Genomic DNA, 5,735 nt, shown 5'->3' with positions numbered 1-5,735 from the left:
CGAGCCCTGAATGTCTGGAGACATCTCTACCTCCTTGCCTCTGTTTGCCTCTGGCTTTCAGGTCCTGGCTCTCCCCACCAGGTTCCTCTGTCTGTGCTGAATCAGGTCCCACCAGCATCCAGGAGGCAGAATGGCTCATGCGGCAGTCAAAAGCCCCGTATCTGTCAGCAGCTACTGTCCCCTATGCCTGTTTCCTCATCTGTATAATGGGGGTGAGTGATAGCAGCCTCCCTTCTTGCAAGAATTAACTGTAAGTGTGAAACACCTGACATCTTTAGCACACTCCAAATAAATGCTAGTTATTACTTCCTCCAGATGCTGGCTGTTATCCCAACTGCCCCCTTTGAAGGAGGTAGGGGGGAGGAGAGACGGAAATTGCATGGGGTTTGTGGCCAGAGAGAAGTGACTTTGAGTATCAGCTTTGTCCCCGACATCATCCCTCCGGGACTCTGGCAGGTGCCTTCACCTCTCTGAGCCAGGTTCCTCCCCCTTGAAATGGGGACAGAAATAGATTCTATCTCCACGGTGACATGAAGATTAAATGGCATCACTTTGTAAAGTGCTCTGCGTGTTTCTGCCTAATTACGAGACGTGGCTGCTCTTACATTTTCCTTCCTCTTCTTTCAGCCACATCCAGTCGTCCAGCTATTAAACTTCTCCTGCGGGCCGGATCCCATGCTAGTTCCTGGGGATACAGAAATAAATAAGACCCGCGTCTCGCCCTCCAGGATTTTATAGTCTCGTGGGGGAATATGAATAAAAAGAATCACCTCCATTCATTGCACACCTACGATTCAGCAGGCACAATGCTAGCATCCTCTCAGTAAAATGTCACAAAGACCCAGGACTTAAGTCTAAGCAGAGGACATGACTCTAGAGGCCTTGGTTTCAACCAAAGCTCCCTCGTGTCCTCCAGGATCGACTGGTCAGGTAAGTGGGCCAAACGCACACTTTGGTGTGAGGGCCACCACGGGGGTCTGAGAGAGGCCGGGGGGGGGCCCAGAAGCGGGGTGCTTAGCTCCATGAAGGGGGTCTGGGGAGGCCAAGCAGTCAGTGGGTGGTCTTAGGGGCAGAGGCTCTCCCACGGCCACAGGCAGAGGCCTGGAGGCACAAAGGAACAGGTGTCATCGGGGGACCTGAGCACTTTGTGCCGGTCAGAGCAAGAGTGCAGGGGTGGGAGTAGATGATGCTGGGGAGGTGGGTGGAGAAGGGGCTCAGCGCATGGAGGGGCCACAGCTGTCCTGATTCTGCCCAGCGGTTTGGACTCCGCGCTGCAGGGGTGCGGGGTGTTGTGGTTTCCGAGCCAGGCGTGTGAGTGCCGAGAGGGGGATGTAACCACCACTGCAGCAGTGTGGACGGTGGAAGGAGGAAAGCAGCCGGGAGTAATTTGCCATAACCCAGTCCGGGAACAAGAGCAGGGGTGGAAGAGGGTGGAGAGGAGGCAGGCGGGCAAGGGCTAGGCGCGACAGGGTTGACCGCCTCACTTCCGGCGCTGACCCCGGGGGGGACAACAGGGACGGCTCCTCCGTGGATGGAGGAATGCTGCCATTTACCGGAACAGGGAATCCGGGAGGAAGAGCAGAAGTTGGGGAAACGGATGATGAATTTATGTTGAGTTGCTGATGAAGAAGCAGCTCAAAGGGCCACGTTCCAGACGGCGCTGTGCACTCTATTCCAGACCCAAGAACCAGCTCTGGACAATCCCGTCGTCGTCCCCACTTTACAGACGGGGAGACTGAACTTCAGAGTCGTCCGATCTCTTCCCGGGATCACACAGCTTGTGAGCGGCAGGGCCAGGGTTTGAACCCACATCTGCCTGGCTCCAAACCTGGGGGGGGGGGAAGGAAAAATCGAGGAGGGATTTTTCAAGGGGTGGTGGTGTCCAATGGTTAGAACTGGACCCTCAGAATAATTCTAGAAACTCAGGAAGGTATTGACACTGTCTTTCAACCTGTTCTCCTCTTGGCCGCAGAGAAACCCTCCAGGGTTTTAGCCCTTCTCTAAGACTCCACCTTGGCCGAGCTCGCCCTGGGCCGGAAGGGCCTACGGAACCATTAGGGGGCTGTGTCCATGGTGCCTGCCTTCCAGTCCCTGGCCAGGCCACCTCCTCTCGTGGGATAGACATGACATTCAGACGCTGGGGATTCATTTGCCACTTTGGGGTTTGGTGATAGGACCTGGAGTGAGAAGAGGAGGGGAGCTGTGCTTGGGAGAGCTTGCGGGCCAGTGAATTAAAGGCACCCAACAGATAATAATCCTGGTAGCAAGGGTTACAATGTTTGGGGGCTGGTTACTATGTACCCGGTATTGTGCTGCCGACCTGTCTTACTTTACACCTTGTTTGGTCCTCACAGCACTCCGGTGACATAGGTACTACTACTTTTCTCATTTCAAAGAGGAGGAAACTGGGGCACAGAAAGGTTATGTAACCCGCCTGAGGTCACACAGCCATCAAATGTTCGAATGTCACTCTTACTCCTTAGCTTGTCCCACTCTACCTGGTGTGTCTGGGAGCCAGTGAGGGGGAGGGGGCAGAGGGAAAGATGGGGGAGGGACAGGGGCAGGGACAGACGCAATAGCATTATTGGGTCCAGCCTCCCTGAGCTTCCTGCTGGAGCTGAAGGAGGAGGTTGGAGATCCAGGTTCTGGTCTCTACTCTGCCCATCTCCCTGTGTGACCTTGAACATGATGTCTCCACCCTGGATTCAACAACCTCCTCTGTGCAAAGAGAGTGTTTGCTTAAGAGGTGTTTCAGCTTCTTTCCAGATTAAAATGATGTGGTTCTAAGAGCCTGGGACGGAGGGATTATTTGGGGTATAAAGGAGCCAGTGACCCTGGCACGTAGTGGACTGGCGAGGGTAGGAGCTGGAACGTGCTTCTGATCTGTGCCCTCTTCTTGGTTTGCAGCCGCTGGGAAATTGAGGCTTCCCCGGACTTCAGTGTCTGTCATTGCGGCACGCAGCCACTGGAGGGCGCTGTGTCCTCACAGTTCTGGCTGAGCTTCCCTCCACCGGCCAAGCCCATCCACTCGAGGCTGGAGAGAATTTGGGAGGCCTGGGGCCAGCACCTGGGAAGCCTCTGGACACAGCAAGGTGCACTCAGGCCATATGGGGCCAGTAGGATGTGACTCTGTGGAAGGATGTGCAGAGAGTGCTGACCAGGGGACGAAGCCCTGGGCCTCAGTCTGCCGCTGACTCATGGTGAGTTTGGGGCAAATTATTTCACTATGTGAGCCTCAGTTTTAGCAGCTGTAAACTGGGGACAGTGAAATCTATGGGTTTGTTGCAAGAAATGCCACAAAGGACAGATCATGGACTTGGACGTCGTCAGGGCCAAAGTAAGTAATTCTTGTTACAGTATTACCCTCAAAGAATCATTCCCTCGCCATTCATTGCTGGGGAGGAGAAGAGCATTTGGAAAGGGCCCAGTATGAACCTGGAACCGGCTGGGTGCCTGCGTGGCTCAGTTGTTAAAGCATCTGACTTCGGTGCAGGTCATGATCTCACGGTTTGTGAGTTCGAGTCCCACACTGGGTGAGCATGAGCCCCTCTTCGGATGAACCCTGCTTCTCTCTCTCTCTCTCTCTCTCTCTCTCAAAAGAAAAAAAATAACTGGCTTAGGCACTTTCCCTGGGGCCCTTTAAATTCTCACAAAAGCCCCACGAGGTATAAATTACTATCATGTCCATTTCACAGTTGGCAAAGCCCGGGCTCAGAGAGGTAATATGTGGCTTGCCTGGGGTCCCCCAGCCACTGGGTAGCCTTAGTGGGTCTAGCTCCCCAGACTTCCCTTCCATCACGACATGATCCCACACCGCCTCATGCCAAGGAGAGGGGGAATTTGGTGCAACTTACTAAAGTCTCTCAGGCCAAGGTTTCCGATGACATGATTCTTCCTCCTCCTTGGGAAACAGACTAGCTCCCCCTGCAAGTTGACCAAGCTCCCAGTGTGAGTAAGTATGAGCAGGTGGGTGGGAGAAGCCCAGCTTAAGCTCCACGGTCAGGCTTCCTAAGATGTTTGGGGTGCAGGGTACTTGTGGTGGAGGACCAATTGCTGGGTTGTGGTTTTTCTCAGTTTTAATTGTCCGTCCTGATGAGAGGAAGATGATGCTATTTGCACGGTTGTAGAATAATGAAAGTATGGCTTAGCTTGCCATCATTTCTGTTCTGTCTCCCTACTTTTCCCTCGCTTGAGAAGGGTGGAGGAGTGGGGGTGCCTGGGTCGCTCAATTGGTTAAGCATCTGACTTCGGCTCGGGTCATGATCTCGCTGTTCGTGGGTTCGAGCCCCACGTCGGGCTCTGTGCTGACAGCTCAGAGCCTGGAACCTGCTTTGGATTCTGTGTCTCCCCCTCTCTCTGCCCCTCCCCTGCTCGAGCTCTGTCTCTGTCTCTCCCTCTCAAAAATGAATAAACATTGAAAAAAAAAAGAAGAAGAAGACTGGAGGGGTGAAGATGGGGAGCAATAGCAAGGTGAACTCTGGAATCTTCCAAGTGGGGGAGTTCTTGAAACCCCAGAGACATGCAATCGTGGTGCTGACAAGCCAGACCTCTCAGGGCAGAGATGAGGCCCCTGAGGCCCAGGGAGGGGCTCAGAGCCCCCCAAAGTAGCCCCAAGGCCAGTGACAGACCAGAACCAGAATCTGCCTATTCTCCTGGTCTTACACCAACACATTTTGCTAAGTCACTTGTGGTCCAAAATGTGGTCAGTTTAGCAAACTCAGATAAGGAGAGAGGGGACGGGACGGTGGACAGGGACAGGGAGATGCTGACCTTGCCCTTTGAAAGCTCTGGTGGGGAGTTGATTGTCTTCATCTGACGTCAGCCCCTGGACAAATAGTGGCCACAGAAAGCAAATATTATGAGAGCAAATGTGTAAACACGGAGCCTGGACACCCAGGCAGTTTCAGTGTCAGAAACAGCCCGGGGACTCCAGGTTCTAACAGGACAGCCACCTGACACTGCCTCTAACCAGATGCTGGGGAAGCGGGACCTGCCAGCAAGGATGAGAAGATGCAGTGGCGCTGCAGGAGGGTTCTGGGAGAACCGGGGGATGCGGCTTGCCCAGGGCTCACGGGACAATGTCCCAGGATGCAGGAGAGAGAACGGTTGATACTGAGTCCCCAGGCCCAACTGAGCACTTCGCAGAGATTCTCACTTAATCTTCCAGCAGCCCTAAGGGACAGGCATCGTTGTCCCCATTTTGTAGATGAGGATGCCGAGACTCAGAGAGGTTAGGTAACTTGCCCACAGTCACACAGATGTGAAGTGAAGGAGCAGGGATTTGATCCCAGGCCTGTCTACTCTAGTGTGTTTCAAAATCTGGGTTGGGGGGGCGCCTGGGTGGCGCAGTCGGTTAAGCGTCCGACTTCAGCCAGGTCACGATCTCGCGGTCCGTGAGTTCGAGCCCCGCGTCGGGCTCTGGGCTGATGGCTCAGAGCCTGGAGCCTGTTTCCGATTCTGTGTCTCCCTCTCTCTCTGCCCCTCCCCCGTTCATGCTCTGTCTCTCTTTGTCCCAAAAATAAATAAACGTTGAAAAAAAAATTAAAAAAAAAAATCTGGGTTGGGGACCTTTCTTTATCAGAATCACCAGGAACACTGATTAAAAAGGAGCTAGCCAAGCCTCACCCCAGATCTACTGAACTGGCACCTTGGGGTGAGCCTGGGAGTGGCACTTTTAACAAGCTCCCAGGGAAGAGGGGAGGTTTATGTTGCTGAGACCTGAGAATAATTGCTCA

The 5,735-nt window shown here is 53.8% G+C and overlaps 1 long non-coding RNA gene across 1 annotated transcript; it reads left to right on the top strand.

Moving 5' to 3' along the window:
• The first annotated feature begins 547 nt into the window (after positions 1 to 547).
• Positions 548 to 4,243, top strand: LOC123379355. Its single transcript, XR_006583745.1, has 3 exons — positions 548 to 930; positions 1,679 to 1,780; positions 2,908 to 4,243. It is a non-coding gene; the product is annotated as an uncharacterized LOC123379355 (long non-coding RNA).
• The last annotated feature ends 1,492 nt before the right edge of the window (positions 4,244 to 5,735 follow it).

This window comes from Felis catus, chromosome C1, assembly GCF_018350175.1.
Source record: "Felis catus isolate Fca126 chromosome C1, F.catus_Fca126_mat1.0, whole genome shotgun sequence".
Taxonomy (NCBI): Eukaryota; Metazoa; Chordata; class Mammalia; order Carnivora; family Felidae; genus Felis; species Felis catus.
The sequence above is the reverse complement of the archived record's forward strand: the minus strand, read 5'-3'. Positions and strand labels throughout refer to the sequence as shown.